Source organism: Palaemon carinicauda, chromosome 42, assembly GCF_036898095.1.
Source record: "Palaemon carinicauda isolate YSFRI2023 chromosome 42, ASM3689809v2, whole genome shotgun sequence".
In the NCBI taxonomy this organism is placed as follows: domain Eukaryota; kingdom Metazoa; phylum Arthropoda; class Malacostraca; order Decapoda; family Palaemonidae; genus Palaemon; species Palaemon carinicauda.
The window spans coordinates 12,831,630-12,855,854 of NC_090766.1; the positions used below are offsets into that span (position 1 = coordinate 12,831,630).

Consider the following 24,225-nt stretch of genomic DNA (forward strand, 5'->3'; position numbering starts at 1 on the left):
TGAAGTGCCAGGGATACGGCCTTCCTTTCTAGCAGGTTTATGTGGAGGTACCTTTCTGATTCTGACCACAGGCCTGAGGTCGTGTGGTTCAGAACGTGGGCCCCCCACCCTATCTTTGATGCGTCCGAAAACAACATCAAATCCGGGGGAAGGACGAGAAGATCCACTCCCTTTCGTAGGTTCTCGTCTGCTAGCCACCACTGAAGGTCCGTCTGTTCCGCGGGATCCATAAGGATCAGAGTGTCCGGGGAATCGTGTCCTTGATTCCACCGAGACTTGAGTCGCCACTGGAGAGATCTCATTCTGAGGCGACCATTGGGAACCATACGGGCCAAGGAAGAGAGGTGGCCGAGTAGACGTAACCACATTTGGGCTGGAAGCTCTTCTCGTTTGAGGAAAGGCCTTGCGATCTTCCTCAGCCTTGCTATCCTGTCGTCTGATGGGAAGGCTTTGTGGAGATTGGTGTCTATGACCATGCCTAGGTATACCAGTTTCTGAGAGGGCTGTAGAGAGGACTTCTCGAGATTTACCATGATCCCTAGATCCTGGCAAAGTTCGAGAAGCCTGCCTCGCCTCCGAGTCTGCTAGGATCAGCCAGTCGTCCAGGTAACGATGGAGACGGATACTGATGCTGTGAGCCCACGATGATATCAGGGTGAACACTCTGGTGAACACCTGAGGAGCTGTGGAGAGACCGAAGCACAGCACCTTGAACTGGTAGATCTTGTTGTCTAGGCAAAATCTTAAATACTTCTCGGAAGACGGATGGACTGGGATCTGGAAGTACGCGTCCTTCAGGTCCAGTGTAGACATGAAGTCTTGTGGTCTCACTGCAAGTCTGACCGTGTCTGCCGTCTCTATGCTGAACGGAGTCTGTTTGACAAACCTGTTCAGGGTCGAGAGGTCGATGACTGGTCTCCAGCCTCCAGACGCCTTCTTTACAAGAAAGAGTCGACTGTAGAAGCCTGGGGACCCGTCTGCCACCTCTTGGAGAGCGTCCTTCTTCAACATGGTCTCGACTTCTGCCCGGAGGGCTTGCCCCCTTACCGATCCCGTGGTAAGGGAGCTCAATGACACTGGCCTCACTGTCAGGGGAGGTAGATAGGATGTGAACGGGACGCGATAACCCTGAGCGATCACGGAAATCGTCCAGGTATCTGCCCCGAGTTGCTGCCACCTTGTCGTGCAACTTTGTAGGCATCCCCCACTGGTGGACATGCAGGGGGACTGCCAATCCTAGCGTTTACGGCCTCGGCCGCTCCCTCTAGGATTTTTACCTCCCCTGGAAGACTTCCTGCCCTTCCTGTCCTTGATGGGAAAGGGCTTAGACACCTTTGGTTTTGCTGCTGTCGTCTTTTTCGTATTCTTAGCTGGACGGGGCTGTTGAGTTGCTGGAGGTTTGTAGGGCCTCGATGTCAGGGCCCTATGGAGGAGGGAGTCCTGGTTGGACTTCCTCCACCTCTCAGCGGCAAGCTCCACGTCCTTAGGCTCGAACAGACTCTTACTGAGCACGGGAGAGTGTCTGAGCCTGCTAACGTCGGAACTGGGGACTTTCTGGTGGAATCTCTCAGCAACTGCGTCTCGACGTTTCAGGATCGTATTGGCCCACAAGCTCGAGACTTGGTGGGCCAGAAACTCGATGGTCCGCGTGCCAGAGAGTAAGAATGTCTCCAGTGCCTTCCTGGTGCTTTCTTTGGACAGGTCCTCAGACCGCACCAGGATGCCCAGAGACCCCAGTCATATGTCAAGCCACGAAGTTGCCTGCATGGCACACTTCGCCACCTTCTCCTGGCTTAGGATCTCAGTAGCAGAATACGAAACCATCCGTTTGGAAAGTCTCTCTAGAGGGGCTCCCCAGTGAGTTCTTCCACAGAATGGTGAATGAGAAGACTCAAACAAGTCTCCTCTAAGATCTCGAAATACCTCATCTGGTGGACTCGAGGAGGAGGGAAGAGCTTGTTACCGGCGCTGGATCTGTTGGAGGAGGCAAGCTTGGAGAGCTGGCTTTCGACCTTGTCTCTGGCACTCTTCATCCCTTGTGACCAGGGCAAGGCTGCACTGGCCCTAGAGGGCTTCTGGGTGCCGTAGACTCGGTCCAAGACCGTGTCCTTACCCTCACGAGGAGGAATCTCAGGGTCCGGAAACCCGTTGAGATTTCTCATGAGGGTCAGAACTTGCCAGAACGCATGCTCTGACTCTTGATGCTCTCCTCCCGAAGGGCTAGCAGCAAAGTCTCCAGTCCCCAGTGGCTCTTCCTGGGGGGACACGTGGACATTCTCCGAAGGTCTAGCTGGTTCCTGTCTGATCCTTGCAGAAGACTTCAGCAAAGTCTTCGAGTCCTTCGGCTCCCTCCTGGGAGGGATACAGGACTCTAGCAACGATGGGTGCAGGCTCTTCTCCAACCCCGTGTGAGGAGACTTCTCAGGGAGAGGCAGAGTTTCCCCCATTGGTGCGAAGGGGGAACGGATCGGCTCGTCCGACTCCCCTGAGGATGGGAAATCCTCGTCCGCAGGGGAGGGAGAGAAAGTCTGGGGGGGAGAGGGAGCCTTGCGCAAGGATTTCCGAGAAGACAGCTTAGCCCTCGGAGAAGTCACCACAGAGGGGACTCCTCTCTTCCTCTTCAGGGGAGATGAGGTAGCCACTGCTTTGTGACCTAGTTCAGAGAACACAGGCTTAAAAGCCTGCATGAGAGCTCTGACTATGGTACCAAATCAGGACTGTTGGCCGACAGTCCCGCTGTCAGACACTCCCTCTGGAGGGAAGGGGATCGAACGATCCCTAGGAGTCAACAAACGAGGGTTCGCCTGAAACGGAGCTGAAAGAGAGTCCTTAGACCTGTCCGGGAACCTCCCCTCCTCCGGCGAGCGTGCTGTTCTGCGCTTGCGAGGGGGGGAACGAGAAGAAGATCTGTCCGCCTGAAGCCCCATGAAGTCGCGTGCGGGATCGCGCTGGCGATTGCGGAGTAAATCGCGCTGGTAGTCACGCGATGAGCCTTGCCCTGGATCGCGCGCGCAGAAGGATCGCGCGAGGCAGGAACTTCGTGCGCGGGCGCGCATAGGTGACGGCGAGGGCGTGCGGCGCAGGAGCTGGAACGTGGGGGGGGGGTTGAAGGCTGGATAGGAGCTGGAGCGTGAGAAACCTTCTGCTCGCGTGTGCGCGGGCGCGCAGGAACCTGCTGATGAGCCCGTGCGGGCGAAACTATTGGGCGCGCGTGCGCAGGAGAAATATTCCTAGCGCGTGGGCGTGGAGCGCGCATATCAGGAAGCATGGGGCGAGGGCGCGATTGCGCAGCCTCGTGAGAACACAAAGGTGAACTTGCGCCCTGGCGCGCAAGAGAACGCTGCGCAGGTGGTGCAGGAACTGCCCTCTAAGGAGAACGAGGGCGCGCTGGGCGCGCATGGCGCGCATCAGGATGCGGGCGTAACGGCGTGTGCTGCTGTGATGGGCTCGCAGGGCGCGCAACAGGATTCGGGCACACTGGTGTGCGCTTCTGCGATGGGAGCACAGGCTGCGCAACAGGATTCGGGCGTGCAGGTGTGCGCAACAGGATTCGCGCGCACAGGGGTACGCAGTTTTGAGGAATAAGGCAGGGGTACTTGTGAGCACCCGTGCGCTAACTTAGGTACCTCCTGTACTGCGCGCTGGAATGTAGGAGAGCGCTGGCAAGTGCGAAGTTCCTGCCTCGCACGATCCTTCCGCGCGCGATCCAGGGCAGGGCTCATCGCGTGACCACCAGCGCGATTTACGCCGCAATCGCCAGCGCGATCCCGCACGCGACTTCATGGGGCTTCAGGCGGACAGATCTTCTTCTCGTTCCCCCCCTCGCAAGCGCAGAACAGCACGCTCGCCGGAGGAGGGGAGCGCTTGCGCGCTGTGTCAGCAACTGTGGCTGTGTGCTTAATTCCAGAAGTGCGCTGAGGCACTGGAGAGCGCTGACGAATAGGAGAGCGCTTGAGCGCTGTGGCAGGAACTGCAGGAGGGCGCTGGCGCGCAGTAGAGCACGTGTGCGCAGGAGAGCGCTGGCGCGCTATAACAGGAACTGCAGGAGGGCGCGCAGGAGATCGTGGGCACACAGAGGGACCCTGGTGCATAAGAACAGGAGCAGGAGTGCGCACGTGCGCGAGGGAGTGCAGTGGCACTAAGTCAGGAACAGCAACAAGACGGCGCGCGGGGGGTGCCTGGCGCTTAAGGGACTGAGGCACAGTTTTACGCTCAAGTCCCTTGTGCCCCGAAGGGACCGGAGCCTGTACAATGACAGGATCAGCATCCTTGAAGGGTGATGGCAGGACAGCAGGTCTGGAGGGTGACAGGTCAGGGGGTCCCGAAGGACGACCTTCCACCGACGGAGATCGCGAACGATCTTCGGAGAGGTCTAAGGTGGTAGCTGGCAGGATCTGAGAACGATGAGTCTCCTCCGCAGAGGACTGCGGGGACGACGAGCCGAAAAGGTACCTCCTAACTCCCTTGTGAGGAGAAGGAAGTCCTCTACGGCGAAGGGGAGGACGAGCCTTCCACCTTATACGCCCTCTAGGGGCCGTGAGATCAGCAAGATAACCTTCTTAAGGCCTCCGCAGACGAGTCTCTGTAAGTGAACTCCCCCGGGGGGAGAGTCACCAGCAAGAGAGACCGTGGGACTAAGTTCCACCCTCGAAAGATGTTCAGAGGGGAAATCAGAGCCTTCAGTTACCTCAGCAACAACAGGAGCAGTTTGATCTGACACACCGGAGGCCTGCGTTATAACAACGTTGACGATAGACAGAGGATCTACATCTGCTATCGCCGGCGACTGTTTAACAGTTGCTCCCAGCTTGATCATATCAAACAGGGCTTCCTTGGTGGGCGAACCTTGAAGCCCCAAGGAAGACCAAAGCTGTAACAAATCACAATTAGGCACAGGGAAATCAATATCCTCCTCCGAGGGAGGAGGGGCAGCTGCCTCGCTATGGGAGGCAACTACCTTTCCCGCACCCCGGGATCGGTCAACAAGACAACGGTCTACGCTCCCCTTCGACGGCCTCTTGGAAGAGACTGATCGAGTGGGAGCTTCGGAGGAGGTTTGGGCTATGGAAGAAGAGGCCTTGGGATTTTCTCTCTTCAAAGAATCCTTTGGAGGAGAAATATCCCTTTTGGACTTCTTCTTCCGGCGCCGGGAAAACCTCTCCCACTGGGTCCCACTGGGAGGTAGACCACTCCCTACACTCACCGCATACATTACCCTTTTCACACCGTTGGCCCCTACAATGAGGACACAAGGTGTGAGGATCTGTATCTACCGCTGACATAAAGGTCCCACAAGGGCGGTCAGGTAAACCAGGACACGTACGCATGTTAATAGAGACCAACTTCACACACTCTGTAGAAAGAAAAAGCAAAACAGATTAATGGCAGTCAAAGCGAGGGTAAGAGCAGACACGTCTGTTCTTCACCCGAGCCAAAAGCAAAGTGAAGTATTCACCGGTGTGTGTGAGGAGGGGGGGGGTAAACAAGCTACCCCTCCCTACCCCCCGCTAATAAGCGGTGGGGTAGTAAACTCTCGTTAAAACTCTAATGGCTCGTCATTCAGCTCCGCCGAAGTAATAACCCATATTAAATAGCGTGGTTTGTATTTCAGTTACGGAACAAATGACTATAAAATAAAATCAACGAAGTGGGAACAACCACTCCAATTGTTATCAGTGGGTAGTGGGGAAGCACCGGCCACTCTGTCAGCTACAATAAAAAAAAAAAAAAATCAAAACTGAACAAATATTAACGGAACTATGTGACATTTTAGGAGTGAGTTTAACGTAAAGATTACCAAGCTATAAAAATGCCAAATGAGGGAGCAAGCTAATTTAGTTCCCAAGCAGTGGTTGCATGCAAATAGCAGTTTAGTTAAGACACATGGCCGTCATGTGAATAGAATCATGCATGTATTATAAAAAATTATGATACTTTACGCCACTTACACAAACCATATATTTTTCCAGTTGGCCATCTTGTGATTATTAGGCACTTCTGAACACTACTATTGCTGCAAATCACTCTGGTGTTTTCCCACCAAAAATATCCAGTTTCACACTCGGAGCCTCCATATTGTTAATATATGGGAGAGGGGCGTAGGAAAACTAATGCACGGGTGGTTTGCCCCAATATTCATGCTCAGAAATGAATAGGGAAAATACATAGTTCATGTGTTTGACTAGAAATTAAAATATATATTCACCTCTACAATACAGTAATAGATAACCACAGCATTGTAGCCATATGGACCACAGTGGCTCATAGAAGATCATTAACCTGCATACATACTATGATACACAAGGATTCTTTAGTGATTTACAAAATTTTAAAATCTATTTTAACTAGCCTAGAATACCATAAATATCAGGAAAATATCAATGCCATCACTAATGAAACCAGCTCACACTGTCACAAGGGTGACAAATTGGTATCATTGCATAAGTTACCATTGCTTGATAGCTAAAAATACTATGCACAGTTGGTTAGAGCATTGAAAAAGAAATATTTTGAATACCATAAACCCAGGAGCAAATAAATACTAGCATAATATGTGATTTTAAGTAAAATATCCCTTTTTTTCAACTTGGCAAATTTCTCGAGTTGCGTCACTAGTCGTTTGGAGCTCCCATTTGTGCGAATGTACATGTTCATTGATGACGAAATTACTGAAGTTCCCTGAAGTTCTATCCACACGCTCAAATTGACCAATGATTGTGATTTTTTCCAGTCGGCGCATTTTTTTAATCCCTCCCACACTTTCAAATTTTCTCCAATGAATTTTAATGATTTTCGGTGGAGTGGTATTAATCACATGACTTTTTAAGCTAATTATATTGCATTTATCATAAAACACGTGACCCACCTTAGACACGGTATTTTTTTTATTTGTAAATTAATGCCATTCATTACCATGGCTCTTCTTGAAGTGACAGTGAATGGTTGTGATATTGATCAGTGGCATTTTATAAAGAATTTTCATTCAGATTCGGAAAACTTCATTGAATATATTCAGGCTCTCGGTGTTTTGCCAAAGATAGTGACTTGCCCTGATTGCGATTCTCCTTGCTCTTACCACAGTGATCGTCATCAGTTTTATTGTAGATGATATTGAAAAATCACCAAAAAAAAAAAAAAAAAAAAAAAAAAAAAAGGAGAGAAGCAGTGTCATTATAGTGTTAGCTTATATAAAGGTTCACTTTTAGACAATACCCTTTTACCCCCTTGGGAAATTGCATTAGTCATTAATCACTGGTTAGACAAGCAGTTCAAACACGAACACGTTCGTAAGATTTTGCTCTTGTCCCGCCATACAACTTTACACTGGTGTATTTTTGGCAGTGAGGTGACTCTTAACTGGCTTTACAACCAAGACCCCATTGGTGGTTCGAGAATCATAGTACAAATAGAAGAGACTTTCTTTGGTAAAAGAAAGTATAAGGATGTCTGGCTTTTTGGAGGGATATAACGTGTCTCCAAAATGAAGTTTATCATCCCTCTTTATAAAGTCATAAAGAAGGACAAGACAGGAGTGCTAGGACCTTGATCCCTATAATCAAGAAATATGTACGGTCAGGTTCTATTATAATTAGGGATGGCTAGGCTGCAGGTTACGTTCATAAGGTAATTAATCATAGTGAAAACTTAATTCACCAAGACAATAGCAGTGTACAAACTACAGAGCGATTGTGAAGGAACGTTAAAGAGTGGTCTAAATGTCATGGAATGAGAAAGGCATGTTCCAAACAGTATTTCGGACGTTATCTTTTTCTTGATTTTTTCGGTGATGATGCTCACCAACATTTTCTCCTTGAAGCTGCTAAACTCTACAAACCTATTTGAAATAAAGTACGGCAACTTTCAGACAACTTGCCGGCCACCATAATTATACCAATATTATAAATCGAAGCCAAAACCAAATCTGAAAGTGTTTGAACAGTGTGCTACTGGTACTACGCTATCCAAGATTGTTCTTTTTTTTTCTTATTAATGTGTCCTGCATAGGGGGAGGTTAGTGACCTGTTTTCTTAAACCCTTTACCCCCCCCCCCCGACTATTTGGAACTTTCCAACCCTTAACCCCCAGGGGTTATTTTTTTCAAGCATATTTTGCAGTATACTTTTTTCAAATTGCTCTAACAGCCTTAATTTTCGTCATAGAGAGGTCAGGTTGGTCTCATTCTCTTGGAAAATGCCTGAAGTTTCTCCAAAAATTATAAAAAATATGCAAAAAAAAATGTAAATAGCAGTTTTTTGCAAGGACGTACTGGTACGTCCATGGGGGTAAAGGGATGAGTTTTGTGAACCATACCAGTACGTCCTTTGGGGGTAAAAGGGTTAATAGGTTAGGTTAGTTATTTAATATATATTAAAAAAAACGAAGGTGAAGTCTTGGGAAAAATCAAATCTGAAAGTGTTCAAATAGTGTGCTACTAGTATTATGCTACCAAAGATTATTCATTTTTCTTTTCATTTGACCTACAACGGGGGGATGTTAGTGACCCATTTTCTTAACCCATTAAGGACGAGAATTATCTATTGGTTTTAAAAACACCATATTTATAGAAAATACTTTATTTTGGTCTACTATCAACATAAAATCATCACCATAAAAAAATTCTTTTCTTAAGTATGATTTATTTGATGGCAGCTTTTGCTGCCACTAGGCACTTGAATGAACAAAATCTTTCTATTCTAGACATAACATATAGTTTTTTTAACAAACATAAGTATTTTAAGCATCCCTTTATCATACTTAGTAATTATCATTACTAATCATGCCTTTTATGAAAAGAACTGCAAATTCTATCTGAATTATAGTACATAAAAAATTCAATCATATAGCATATCTTACTGCCACTAGCCACTTTGAATGCACAAAATCTTTGGATTTGACATACAATATAATTTTACATTAAACCTAAGTATTTCAAACATAACTTCAATATCTCTAATAATTATCATCACTAATCTTGCCTGTTACAATAAAAACTCCAAATTCTTATTGATTCATAATATAAAAGAAAAAAAAAAACTTGAACATATTGCATAAGTTGCATATCCACACTATTCTATTTTTCTTGTATGAAGGTTATCCCTATATAGCTTCAAATGATTTCAGTCTGTTGTTCATTATGCACTACTGAGGTATTTTATGATAGGGCAACGTGCATTTTGGATGAAGAGGTACAGAACACATATTGCAAATGTATTTTGTGCGTCGAGAACATTCGCGGCATCTTGAGTGACGCTGGTCTCCTTCCTTGGTCCAGTGCTGCTCACCATTGTACAGCACAGAATCCTTTGCAATTCCAAAAGAAAGTCTCTTAGGTCCAGGAGATGTACGAGGAGCACCATATTGCTTCATTATGGCAATTTCAAAATGCCAGATGAAGTCTATCAATGGGATTATATTTCCCAGTTTGCGATAAAATATCCATGAATTGACAACTTGAGCATTGATGCTCCAAGCAAATATTTGTCACCACCATTTTCTTGAACGAATTCGAGTTCTTTAGGCCGATACTTGTTGATCAAATATATCAACACCACCCATCTGTTAATTATACACTTGAATGGAATTGGGCATATCAACCTCAATATGCTTTTTCTCAAGTTTGCTCCATCGCCCTGTTTTTTGTACTTGAAGCATTCTTACTTTGAAGCCACAGCAGCTACCTTCCATTTTACTACTGATGTGCTACCAGTAAGTGCCTCTTCCATGTACCCACGATATTTTTTTCTTCTCCTTTTCCTTCTTTTCCATTAGTGGGGCACCGTGAAGATGATCCTCTCTTATTATGCCAGTACCTCCTATTCCTCGATTTGCTAAATTTTCCAGCAATGGTTATGAGGTGAAGAGATTCTCAAACACTGCATGCTTTCCAGCCTGTAAATTGATCTCATTAGACATCTCTACTACGACATTTGGACCTTAGCCCAGTCCTATATCATGGATTTTAGTGTCAGACTTGCAATAGGGCTCACAATAAAGAAGAGATCCGTCTGAAGTACATGAAGCCCAAACTTTGAAACCAAATCTTACTGGTTTCTCTCTTATAAACTGCTTAGCCCGGTGTTTTCCATAATAAGGGATCATAATTTCATCTATGATATGGAATTATTGCTGAAGCTGAATATTGCTGACATTATTGACGTGCTGGAAAAGTGGACTTACCTGAAAATTTAGAATGCCTAATAAAGATAAGGTTTTATTGGTCAATATATTTCAGTTCTTCAGTATATCATACAAAAGAGGAGAAATAAATCGACAAACATTATTTATGTGATAAGTCATCAAAACCATAATCTGAGGTTATAGTATAAAAAGAAACATAACTTTTACCTTGTAAAATCGGTCGTCGGTCATTTTCATATTGCCAGCAAAATGAAGACTTCTAAGAATTTTATTAAATGTATCTCTCCTAATGCTTTCAGAAACCCAGTAATTGAATACATCAGGAGTTTCAGACCAGTACATTCTTCGGTAGGGAAGTTTGTTGTAGCCAGAAAGTATACGAATAGAAAGAAAAATCTTCACATTTTGTGGTGTGATGTGGTCTTTAGAGAGCGACTTTTGTTCTCCATATGTTGTGCTCTGATGATAAAGTTCTTCAATCCATTGTTTAGTCCAGAAAAAATTTATGCAGTCGACATGGCTATTTACTTTTTCTTTCAATTTGTCAATTGCGACGTCTCTGGCGAGAATCCTTCTGGGCAAATGACCAGGATTGCATGCAACTTCATCATCTGAAGCATCCGAGTCTTGGTCAATGTCTGCATCCGTATCCTCAAAGGGGGGGGGGGAGATTTACAGAAACATCTACTTCTTTATTGTCATGTTTACCCAGAAGGTCACAGATTCCATTCAAAGTAAGTGTCCAGAGAAGATTTACACACACACACACACACACATATATATATATATATATATATATATATATATATATATATATATATATATATATATATATATATATATATATATATATATATATATATATATATATATAAATAGATAAATATATATATATATATATATATATATATATATATATATATATATATATATATATATATATATATATATATATATATATATATATATATATATATATATGTATATATATATATATATATATATATATATATATATATATATATATATATATATATATATATATATATATATATATATATATATATACATATATATATATGTATATATATATATATATAGATATATATATATATATATATATATATATATATATATATATATATATATATATATATATATATATATATATATATATATATATATATATATATACGTATATATGTATTTGTGTGTATATATATATATATATATATATATATATATATATATATATATATATATATATATATATATATATATATATATATATATATATATATATATATGTGTGTGTGTGTGTGTGTGTGTGTGTGTGTGTGTGTTTACCTGCGTATAGATGTACTATAATTTTTGTAGGAACACTAATGTTACGTTTGCAAGATAAAACATCCGTTAGGATGAAAAATTGCATCAGTTTTTCTTATAAAACTCCTGTGGAGCTGAGTAGCAAACAAAGAATTGAGTTCATTCCACGTTAATTTTTTCTCTCAGTCATGAAACTACGAACTGAATATACTCTGATAAAATTTTGACCACTATTTGAAAAATAAAAGAACTTTTTGGGCTCAAGCCATGGCGTCCTGATGGAAGGTTCCTGTTTGGTAGCTTCCTTGGGTATAAGACTACTAAGATATTCCCAGAGAATTTAACCACAGGTTATCACAGAATTCTAACTTCTGGAGCGAGTATCTCAAAGGTTTCCCTTTAAGACATCGTAATACAACAGGGGACACGCATGTCTGGTCGTGCCACATAGCTATCTCCACCCCGAACAGAGTTAACGCTTCGGTGTGTAAGGGCTGAGAATAGCTGGGAGCCGTTCCACAGCTAATCTCACTCGTGGCTACTACTGATACTCGAGACGTAAACAAACGGACGCCATTGCTCTAATGACGTCACGCGCGTCTTCATCCTTTGTTTAGTAGCTGCCCTACTGAGACGGATTTTCCCTTGTGTGAACTTTATCGTTTTGCATCTTCGCTATGTCGTTACCTTCAGCCTCGCCTTCTTCTGGAAAGTTGAGTACAAGGTTCCAGTATTGTTTAATTAAGCTCTGGCCGTAAAGTAAATATTATTTTGCGAAATAATTGATGTTTTGTGGCAGAGCTGTGCCTCTACCGGACCCGCCATTTTATGGCGTCGTTGTTGTTTTGCATGTCTTATTTAGTTAGCCACAACAACGCTTCCGGCCTTATATACTAATCGAATACATTAGTTTATTTAGTCTTCATAGCTAGGAACTTTTATATCGTGTTTAGACGCTTTTTATCGGTCATCGATTGACCTCATACCAGTCGGCTACTATAGCCCCCAGGCCAGGAGCCTATTTACAAGTGTTCATGCATGATTTATCAGTGATCCTAGACTAAGTTATGAAGATAGTGGCATTATTATTTTACAATACTTTTGACTAGTGATGCAAATGTTTTCGCCTTCAGGGACCATATAGGGGATAGGCTAGTCAGTGATTCTTACTAGCCTAACCTAACCTTAGGACCCCTATATGCTTCCTTCATCCCCTGCCTTGGCATTCCCTCTAATTAGCCTTGATCCCTTTTCTGAGTAAAGGGATTCATTGTCTAATAGAGTATTATATCGCCTCTCAGTCCTCCCTAAAGGAATGAACCCCCTTTAGGATTGCGTCTGAGAGTGAGGTTAGGCTAGCCTACCTCTATGGCTAGGATAGTCTGCGACTTTCCTGCGATAGCGATACGTCTTCTTCCTTGCCTAGTTCAGGACTTTTAGCCCTGATCTAGGTCGGGTTAGGAAGGTTTCTCTGTTCCATGCTGAAACTGTACTCTTGCACCGTTTTAGCCGATCAGCCTAATCTTAGGTTAGGGAGTGTCCTCCCTTCCCTTTGTGGCCGCTCTGGTACAGAAACCCTTCCTGGGAAGACCCCTCTCTTCTCCCTCCCCACCTATCTCTTGTATAGCCTAGCCTATGCTTAGGTTAGTTTATACTCATCTGTCCCCTGTCCTACAACTCCTCCTTAGGGTGGATGAGTAGGGCTACCCGAGCTTCCTTGTGCAGTCCGCTCTGGTACATATACCTTCATAGTGTCCTATAAGGTTAGTTCCTAGTGTAGCTCTGCATAAGGGAGTCTCCCCCCCCCCCATCTTGGGTGTTCCCTAGTCCTCCCTTGGGCTACCTGCTCCCGGTCCCTAGTGACCCCTGCATATGGATGATAGAGCCTGTCTCTACCATGGGTACACCCCCTCAGGGAGGGGGAGGGATGTCTGGAACCCTGAAGGTACTTCCTGCATCCTTCCCCCCCTCCCCCTGTCTCTCTATCTATCCGGGTGCCGGTCTCTTGCCGCCTCTTATGCCGGCAATACCTGCCTCTTGGTGACTTCCCTACCCTTGCCGCCAGCCCCCCGTGTTCCGAGGGACTGCCGGCTGCCGCCGGCTACTACCGGCGGCTCTCCTACTCCTATCTAATCGTCCGCTTGCCGGTCGATCTCCGGAGTGCCGGCATATACTGCCGGCAACCCGATACTACCTGTACCATCCTTACCCCAGTCACCAATCCGGCATCCTCCGGCTGCCGGAGCCGCCGCTCCCTGCCGGCGTGCCGCCGTTGTGCCGGCGGCCGCCATCCTGGTATCTAACTGACTTTTGAAAATTGTCTGTTCTAATGCCAGAATCTATGCTGGAGCGAGCTCCGGCGTGCCGGCGGCTTGCCGGATACCCCGGAGGCGTCAAGAATACTTGCACCCCCTCTCTGTAGCTATCATAAGACTAAGATAGCCCTACCTGGCAAATAGATAAGCTGCTTTGCTTCTAAGATCAGTACCTAGTACTGCTCTATTAGTGATCATGCTGTCTCTTTGCATTCTTCTATTTCCAGCATGCTATGTGCATCTTAGCACGGCTGGTTGCCAGAAGCAGTTACCCTTAATGAGACCTTCTGGCTCTTATCTGGGAACCGAATGAATTCGATCCCAACCTTGTCCTTGGCTTTCCATGGAGTTCCAATATAATGGGAATCCTAGGAAACTATATCCAATGATCTCGGTCATTTGGATTATCCCAGGACCAAGCCTATGGTAACCAGCCGGGCGAGATGCATGGAGCGTGTTCTCCTTTACTGTTTCACTCTCTATGCATCACACCTTCTATAAGTTAAAATTAATGATTAATATTAACTTAATTTAAGAGCCATTCCTATGACTCCCCCATACTCATTTTCTCTTTCTTCCACAGGAGGAGCAGATGAAATGCGACTTCGCATACTGTGCCGTGAAACGCTCCCAGTTTTACGGACATACGGCGTGCAGGACTCACGCCCCTTGCTCAGACAAGAAAGGGGATTGGAAGTTTTGGAATCCACTGGATTGTACGGTCTGCCAGGCCTACCTAGTTGAGGCCTTCCATAACCCTCCCTCAGCGGAGGTTAGAGACATTGCTCGTGAGAAACTGCGCAAGTGGGTGCGTGGTTTTCAGAGGAATGCCACTGGACCGTACCTGGCCACCGAAGAACTGAGGTCCCTGCTGTTCCCTAAGGCCTCCCCTGATTCAGTGGTTCCAAAGGAAGCAATCCCCACTGTCCAAATTACAGTGGAACCTGATGTGGTCATGGCCCAGTCCATGCACGAGTGTCGCCTAGATTCCGAAGAGGATGAACAGATCTCTGACGTCTCGGAAGACACGGAGAAGACGCTTATGGCTCAAGGAGCCGAAGAGGACGAAGACAAGGTGGAATACACCGAGTCGGAGATTGGAGCTACTCCCTCGTCCATCCCTCCGCCTACTCCTACACCGACGGATGTGTCCATTCCGTCTACCTCCTCGACCCCGGATCCTTCTTCTTCTACACAAGAACTGATCCGACTGATTAGAGCTGTCATGGACGACAGACTGAAGGAGAACCAGGAGTCCATCAGGTCTATGATTGGATCCAGAGAACCGAAGAAGATCTCGGTTAAGGATCTCCCAGCTTGCTCTCATGCCAACCCGTGGAGGTATGCAGAGCATATGGTTATTGCGACCGGCAGGATCTTTGTTAGTGACAAAATCGGCACGGTCCCGTTGGAAGATGTGGAATTCTTCCCAAGCTTCGAGGCCTACCCGGACTGTTACGTCCGGCTTCGTTCTGAACCTGCCTCGAAGGAGGAGACCGAACCTAAGGAAGAGATAGTGTTCGATCTCGCAAAGGCCCAGGCTATGCTAGCCTCCGCATTTAAGAGCAGGGGCTTTACCTGCTCTAAGCTTCCTGCCTTGAGCAAGAAGCATCCTACTTATGTCGCTCCCGACACTGCGATTCTTCCATTTTTGGAAAAGGCCTTGGCTGCATGCCTTAAGGCGGCGGAAGAAGGGAAACCCTGCCCTGCACTGGAGGAGTGCAGACCCTTCTCCATCGTAACGCCCCCTGACACTAGACAATGGAAAGATGTCCAACATACTTTCGTTGTGGGTAGGCTCGATCCTGACGTTGCCGGACGTCAGTTTAATGAAGACCTCCCTAAGCTCAATGATCACCTCCTTCGCCGGGAACAAGACACGAAGGAGAGGCTTGCAGCGTCTCTTTCTCATCAAGTCCAACTTGAAGTTATGGCCTGTGACACAGCAGTACCCGATCACTACATGGTACTGGCCAAATCCCACTTACTCACGGTAATGAAGGACTTGTACCATTTCATAAAGGCTCGTAGAGCCTGTCGTGAATTCGTGTTTGTCGGTGCCACCGTGAAACACGAACCCCGGAGGCTGATTTCCTCCAACATCTGGGGAAAGCACCTGTTTCCTTCGGACCTTGTCAAGGAAATAACGGACAGAGCCGCCACGGAGAATAGGAACCTTCTCCACAAATGGGGCATGTCCAGGAAAAGGAAAACCTCTCAGGACGATGGACCTCAGCCTAAGAGGAAACCTCAGAAACCGAAACCCCAGCAACGTCAACAAAGACGTCAGTTTCCGGGACCCGCTACCTCCCAAGTGGTTGCCCAACCACAACAGACCTTTCAATTGGTCCCCCAACCGGTGTTGTCACAGTCACCGGTCTTCACCCCTGCCTTTGAGCAGCCATCCACTACCTTTCATGCCAGAGGTAGAGGCTCGTCCAGGGGTGCAAGCAGAGACGCCTCTCGTCGTCCCTCCAGAGGTAGAGGAGGAAAGGGAGCTAGCGGCCGAGGCAACAAGTCCTCGGGACACCAGAAGCAATGAAGTGCTTCCGGTGGGAGGAAGACTCCGCCAATTCCAGGATCGTTGGACCTTCGATCCTTGGGCACACAGCATCATCAAGAACGGTCTAGGCTGGAGTTGGGTGCAACCACCCCCAATCTTCCAGCGGTTCTTCCAACAATCGACCCCCATTCTGGAAGAATATGTTCTAGACCTCTTGAACAAGAAGGTGATAAGGAAGGTAAAGTCCACCAGGTTCCAAGGGAGACTGTTTTGCGTTCCCAAGAAGGACTCAGACAAGCTCAGAGTCATTCTGGACTTATCCCCCCTCAACAAGTTCATAGAGAACAACAAATTCAAGATGCTGACGCTTCAACAAATAAGGACCCTTCTGCCTCAAGGTTCCTACACGGTCTCTATAGACCTGGCGGATGCCTATTGGCACATTCCAATGAACCATCACGCTTCCTCCTACCTAGGATTTCGACTCCAAAGGAAAAGCTACGCCTTCCGGGCCATGCCATTCGGCCTCAATGTGGCCCCTCGGATCTTCACGAAGCTGGCAGACGCCATAGTACAACAGCTCCGCCTAAGAAACGTCCAGGTGATGGCCTACCTCGACGACTGGCTAGTCTGGGCTCCATCGCCCGAAGAGTGTACAAAGTCTTGCGACGAAGTTACCCAGTACCTAGAACACCTGGGATTCAAGATCAACGAGAAGAAATCTCGCCTCTCTCCGGCTCAGAAGTTTCAGTGGCTGGGAATCCACTGGAATCTTCAGTCACACCGCCTTTCCATCCCCCAGAAGAAAAGGAAGGAAATAGCAGGGTCTGTCAAGCGACTACTGAAATCCAAACGCATTTCAAGACGACAGCAGGAACGAGTTCTAGGCTCTCTACAATTCGCCTCAGTGACAAACCCAGTGCTTCGTGCACAGCTAAAGGATGCCGCGGGAGTCTGGAGACGATCGGCATCCATCGCTCGAAGAGACCTCAAGAGACGGCTTCCAAACAGACTTCGACGCCTCCTAAAGCCGTGGTCGGAAGCAATGGCCCTGAAAAGGTCCATTCCTCTCCAACACCCTCCTCCTTCACTCAACATCCACACGGATGCCTCACTGGAGGGCTGGGGAGGTCACTCCCACCTGAAACAAGCTCAAGGGACCTGGTCTCCACTATTCAAGACGTTCCACATAAACATCTTGGAGGCCATGGCGGTCCTTCTTACTCTGAAGAAGCTATCCCCGCCGCCCTCGATCCACATCCGTCTAACCCTAGACAACTCGGTGGTAGTTCGTTGTCTCAATCGCCAAGGCTCAAGATCGCCCCAGATAAATCAGGTGCTTCTCCCAATCTTCCGTCTGGCGGAGAAGAAGAAGTGGCACCTGTCTGCAGTTCACCTACAAGGATTCCGCAACGTGACAGCGGATGCTCTATCTCGGACAAACCCGATAGAGTCGGAATGGTCTCTAGACGCAAGATCATTCTCCTTCATCTCTCATCAAGTCCCAGAACTTCAGATAGATCTCTTTGCAACGAGCGACAACAATCAACTTCCTCTGTACGTAGCCCCGTACGAGGACCCCAAGGCAGAAGCGGTGGACGCCATGTCACTGGACTGGAACAGATGGTCCAAGATATACCTGTTCCCTCCCACCAACCTTCTGTTGAAAGTCCTCTCCAAACTGAGAACCTTCAAAGGGACAGCGGCCCTAGTGGCTCCCAAGTGGCCCCGGAGCAACTGGTACCCCCCTGGTCCTGGAGCTGCAGCCCAAGCTGATCCCTCTCCCGGGCCCAGTTCTCTCTCAACAAGTACAGAAGTCGACTGTCTTCGCTTCATCATCGAAAATCAAGGACCTTCATCTCATGATTTTCTCTCCCTTGCCGCAAAGAAGAGGTTTGGGATCTCGAAGAAAAGTCTAGACTTCCTAGAGGAATACAAGACCGAATCCACGAGACGGCAATATGAATCATCCTGGAGGAAATGGGTCTCCTTTGTTAAAGCAAAAAATCCTAAAGAAATCACCATTGATTTCTGTATGTCCTTCTTCATTCACCTTCATGGACAAGGATTAGCAGCCAATACGATTTCGACCTGCAAATCGGCTTTGACTAGACCAATTCTATATGCTTTCCAAATTGATCTGTCCAGCGACATCTTTAACAAACTGCCGAAAGCATGTGCTCGCCTACGCCCAGCACCCCCTCCGAAACCGATCTCCTGGTCACTAGACAAGGTGCTCCATTTCGCCTCCAACTTGGGCAACGATTCATGCCCCCTCAAGGATCTGACTCAGAAAGTTATATTCTTATTTGCTCTCGCCTCGGGAGCTCGAGTCAGCGAAATAGTGGCATTATCAAGAGAAGAGGGACACATCCTGTTTGCTGATTCAGGAGAAGTGACCCTCTCCCCTGATCCGACGTTTCTCGCCAAAAATGAATTACCCACCAAAAGATGGGGCCCTTGGAGAATATGCCCCCTGAAGGAGGATGTCTCTCTATGTCCAGTAGAGAGCCTCAAGGTCTATCTTCGCAGAACTTCAAACTTTGGTGGAGGCCAACTCTTCAAAGGAGAAACATCGGGCAGCGACCTGTCACTGAAACAATTAAGAGCGAAAATCACCTACTTCATTCGCAGAGCGGATCCGAACAGTACACCCGCTGGTCATGATCCTAGAAAAGTGGCATCTTCTCTGAACTTCTTTCAGAGCATGGACTTTGAGAGCCTTAAAAACTTTACGGGCTGGAAGTCCTCGCGAGTTTTCTTTAAACATTATGCGAAACAAGTGCACGAAATCAAACATTTTGTGGTAGCCGCAGGTAGCGTTATGAAACCTGCACCTAACTCTGCGTAGAACAGTGAGTTACTTGGGACTCTAACTCTTCGGGTGCCTATGTTGACCCTCGAGTGATTCATAGTGATGTCTAAAAACACTTAGTGCTTTTATAACTGTTCTTATCCCAGGTGAAATGTCATAGTGTTACACAAGTGCCGCATGCCTTGAGCATGATGTGTTATTTAAAGACTTGCGTTCCTCGAGAACGAGTACCTACTAATCCTGAAATTCCCTTTCAGATTCAAGAGCAAGCCTTTATTTCTATGTACATTATTATTACTGTAAATGAACTTTACTTTTGCTGTAAATTATTTAATTTCTGCATTGTGAAATAAAATTTCTATTTTATTACTTATGCGTCTCTTTCAGCTCCTACTTACTATGAAATACATACTGTCATAGTTTTATTTACTCCTCCTTTCTTATGGTCATGAAGAATTTAAGATGTCCATTCTTAAATTATATTCACCTTGCCTCAGTAAGGTTCCTACACGAATACTTACTTCTGATAATCAGGAGATGAACTCTACGCACAGTGCCCAACCACCACTGGCCTACTTCAGAATGTTCCTATACAAATATCAAACATTCTGCTTCATCTCTAAGCTCTTAAAAAGTTCTTCTGTCAAGATGAATAGCCCTTCAATACCACTTTGACGTCGGCATAGCCCATGGGAACTTCCTACCAATGGGGGGCAGGATATTTCGTTCCTATGGTTCTTACCTAAGATTACTTTGCTGTTTTGTCAATGCCTAGGCACTTAACTCTGGGGGAAAATCTACCACGATACATTGATTCTCTGGTACTCTTCCATCAGGACGCCATGGCTTGAGCCCAAAAAACGGATTTTGAGCGAAGCGAAAAATCTATTTTTGGGTGAGATAGCCATGGCGTCCTGATGGACCCTCCCTACTACTTCGTTCAGTTTGCTCCCACCCTACACAATTGTATCATGGTGATGGGCAGCAACTGGCGCCAGGATAAAGACGCGCGTGACGTCATTAGAGCAATGGCGTCCGTTTGTTTACGTCTCGAGTATCAGTAGTAGCCACGAGTGAGATTAGCTGTGGAACGGCTCCCAGCTATTCTCAGCCCTTACACACCGAAGCGTTAACTCTGTTCGGGGTGGAGATAGCTATGTGGCACGACCAGACATGCGTGTCCCCTGTTGTATTACGATGTCTTAAAGGGAAACCTTTGAGATACTCGCTCCAGAAGTTAGAATTCTGTGATAACCTGTGGTTAAATTCTCTGGGAATATCTTAGTAGTCTTATACCCAAGGAAGCTACCAAACAGGAACCTTCCATCAGGACGCCATGGCTATCTCACCCAAAAATAGATTTTTCGCTTCGCTCAAAATCCGTTTTATATAAGAAAACGGAAAAAAATGATTACGTTATAGCCTAGCGGCAGCAAAAGCTGCCATTAAAAATGCTTTTCTCAGTGATGGCCTTGAAAAAAATTGCAGAGATATTTTATGGATAACACACAAAAAAGGAACCTCTAGATCACAGAAACACAGCAATAATGTTTTGAAATCATTGTAAATTTTATATAGAAAATACCTTTCTTTACAACTAAATGTAGTCCTCTTTTCACCCATCTTAACTTATTCACAATCTAAGCTCAACTGACAGCATTAGGTGAGTTGTAGGGTATTGTGGCCCGGTCAGCAGCAAGAATGATCTTGTTTCAATATGCTCATAATGTAAGATAAGGCTGTAAGACATACAGACGATTCTGGACACTTCAGAATATAGTGGCAGCTTTTGCTGCCGCTAGGCTGTAATGGGTTAATAGGTTAGGTTAGGTTAGTTATTCATTAAATATTAAAAAATGAAGGCAAAGTCTTAGGAAAAATCTAATCTGAAAGTGTTCGAACAGTGTGCTACCAGTACTACTCTACCTAAGATTGTTCTTTTTTTTCATGTGACCTGCAGGGGAGCCTTAGTGACCTGTTTGCTTACTAGGTTAGGTTAGGTTAGGTTAGGTTAGATATTTATCAAAAAAATTTAAGGGGAAGTCATAGGAGCACAATGCATTCGAACAGTCTTTCCGTGTCGGTACGATTCGCAAGTATAGATTGTCGATGGTCTTCAATTCTTTTTCACTTTCTCCGTAAAATGGGAAAACAGAATGGTTTTCTGGCATATATTCACGTGTTTTGAAAGAATTTGAAGATGATTTTTCTCCGAAATCCATGGATTGTGGAGGTGAGGCAGTCGATACCTAACACCACAGCGATGGATTTACGAAGATAATCCTCATCAGACTCGTTCAACTAGTGCAAATTTACCAACAAATTTCTTCGGATTGGATTGGTAATCTATTTAACAAGGTGAGAAATGTTCAATGTAGATAACTGAAGCCATTCTGAATATTGTAAGGGAGGCATGGCTGGTCTAAGGAGTAAAACATGGTACCTGACTATTTCATTAAGCAATTATTTACCTTGTGATATGACAGTGTGAAATGTGCACCTAATTACAATAAATAACACATATAAATCTGCCTACGAAAACTTTCACAACTGATACTCACAATATATCTTAAAGTCGAATTGTAAAACCCCACTGACTGTACAACTACAAAAGGTAAGTTTGTTTACGTAATATGTATTCTGTCAGTTTTATAGAAATTATTCCCTGAAGTAATAATTACTTTGGAAAAGACGACTGTCAATGTGACGTCACAGCCGCCACACCCAGATTCAGTGATGCAAACGTTCCTTTAGAGTGACGTCATGCTCAAATTCAGGGTCTCAAACGTCCTTTCTCTTGATTTAGGAGTCATAATATAGCCAAATATACCCAACCTTTCCGGTGAATAAGTAGTGCCAATATCACGTTATCTTGCTTGGTCTCTTACCTTTAGCCCCACCTGGGAACCCAATTCCAGGCTGCTGAATGAGGGTAAACAGTTAACTCGAAACTACCACTACTTTTTGGCCTTACATCATTAGCTTCGGCTATCTAAATTTAACGAAGTTTAAAACATTAACCTGTAAAGTAATATATTATCTAATTGTTTAATTGAACCCCTCTAGCATTAACGTAAACTACTTTAACCCTGTTCATATTGCAAACTTCTTTTTACAATTTTAATTTAGTAAATTCAAATTACATTCTCTTACGGGCTGCCAACGCAAGAGCCCGTGTCTTACTCAAGGTAATGCAATCTAAACACACACACACACAAGGTTTCGCCATATTGACCACAGACAGTAAAAGGAAAACTGTGAACTGTCTCTGCATGCTGACAAACTACAGCACATCATCTGTACCATCAAATAATCATAAGGTATGTCGGGGAAAATTCATTTCTGATGATTATTGTAGACTTTTGAGATCGAAGGTGGTGTCTGTCTCAAGTTGTTTGTAATGATTTAAACTAGGATAAAATCTTATATGTCATTAATGAATCTATAAACAGCTTTTGAGATTAATTTATTTTTTCGCTAAAGCTCGTTAAGTTTGAAAATATGTAGTATTTAGAAACTTATTTTATACATCTATATAGTTAGCCTACACAGGATTACATGAACAAACTAATGACAAATCGTGGTCCTAGTGTATAGCTGATTTCGTGTCTGCTGTCTTTACATAAATAAAAGTTAATTTTATCATCACCAACTGATATTAGTCCAGTGCAGGACAAAGGCCTCTGACATGCCTTTCCATTCGCGTATATTTATGGTCTTATTATGTCAATTACACTTGAAAATTCTCTTAGTTCGTCAATTCAGCATCTTCTTTTCCTTCACCTGCTTTTGCAATCTCTCGGGACCCATTATATGTTACTCCTAATGTCAATATATTATCTATCGTTCTCGTTATATGAGAACGACATTGTGTTGATTTTCATGAAGAAAACAGAAATGATGAGAACGGAGTATCCAATGGAAGATAAAATATAATTGGAAGGAGAAAGGATTAATGGGGTAGAATCATTTAAGTATTTAGGAACTATGACCTCCAAAACAGGGTCTTTAGAATTAGAGTTTAGTGAAAGATTGAAAAAAGCAAATTTGATAATGGCTAAGTTAAGTAACATTAGGAAATCAAGTCGCCTGAAATTACATTTAAAAATCAGACTACAGATCAGTTTAGTGAGATCGGTGTTACTCTATGGACATGAGTCATGTTATGACAATGAAACAGTGACCAGTCTCCAATAGATATAGTAGATTTGAAAAAAACCCTCAGAAGGATATTGGAAGTTAAATGGCAGGGCAGGATTAGAAATGAATCTATAAGAGAGATTACTCGAGTGATGTGGATGAGATCATGATAAGGGGTAGATGGAGATGGTTTGTGTATGCTCTTCGAACTCCCCAAGACAGATTAGCTCACCAAACATTCAGCTGGGCACAACAAGACACTAGAAGAGTTAGAAGACCCAGGCCTACATGGCTGAGGACTATAAAACGCGAAGTAGGAGATGATGGAAAAGTATTGAATTAAAAGCTCATGATAGAGACGACCCCCAACGAGATCCAACCGAGGCCCTTTGAGGTATATATATATATATATATATATATATATATATATATATATATATATATATATATATATATATATATATATATATATATATATATATATATATATATACACACACACATATATATACAGTATATGTATATATATATATATATATATATATATATATATATATATATATATATATATATATATATATATATGTATATATATATATGTGAGATTAGGATAGGTTCACTGTATTAGCAGACTGGTTCAGACAATCATTAACGATTAGCCCAAAGGCCTAAATTAAGGGAGTTGTTCTGCTGCTGACTTGAGCAGTAAATTGATTACCTAATTGTTGGTAAAGATCAATAAATGAACTGGATCCAGTAGTTATAACTAAAAATGCAAGTTAGAAAAGCTTTAATTTGAAAATAAGGGGCAGACAAGGATTCTTTTACCAGCGCACAACAATAGCCTACAAATGTAGTGCCGCTTTTAGACCTATCAATCCATGGATACTATGTAAAAGACATAATTTGTTTGAATTAAGCAGTTTAATTAATGTTTGTGATTAACAACTATATATTCAAGTGTGATACCATAAAGTGATGAAAATTAA

At 44.5% G+C, this 24,225-nt stretch overlaps 1 long non-coding RNA gene across 1 annotated transcript in view; it reads right to left on the bottom strand.

The window, feature by feature from the left end:
- Nucleotides 1-21,730, bottom strand: part of LOC137632736 (uncharacterized) — an 82,515-nt gene extending 60,785 nt beyond the window's left edge. The window contains exon 1 of the long non-coding RNA XR_011042110.1: nt 21,658-21,730. This is a non-coding gene — a long non-coding RNA (uncharacterized lncRNA). The remainder of the gene's footprint in view (nt 1-21,657) is intronic.
- Between the last annotated feature and the right edge of the window lie 2,495 nt (nt 21,731-24,225).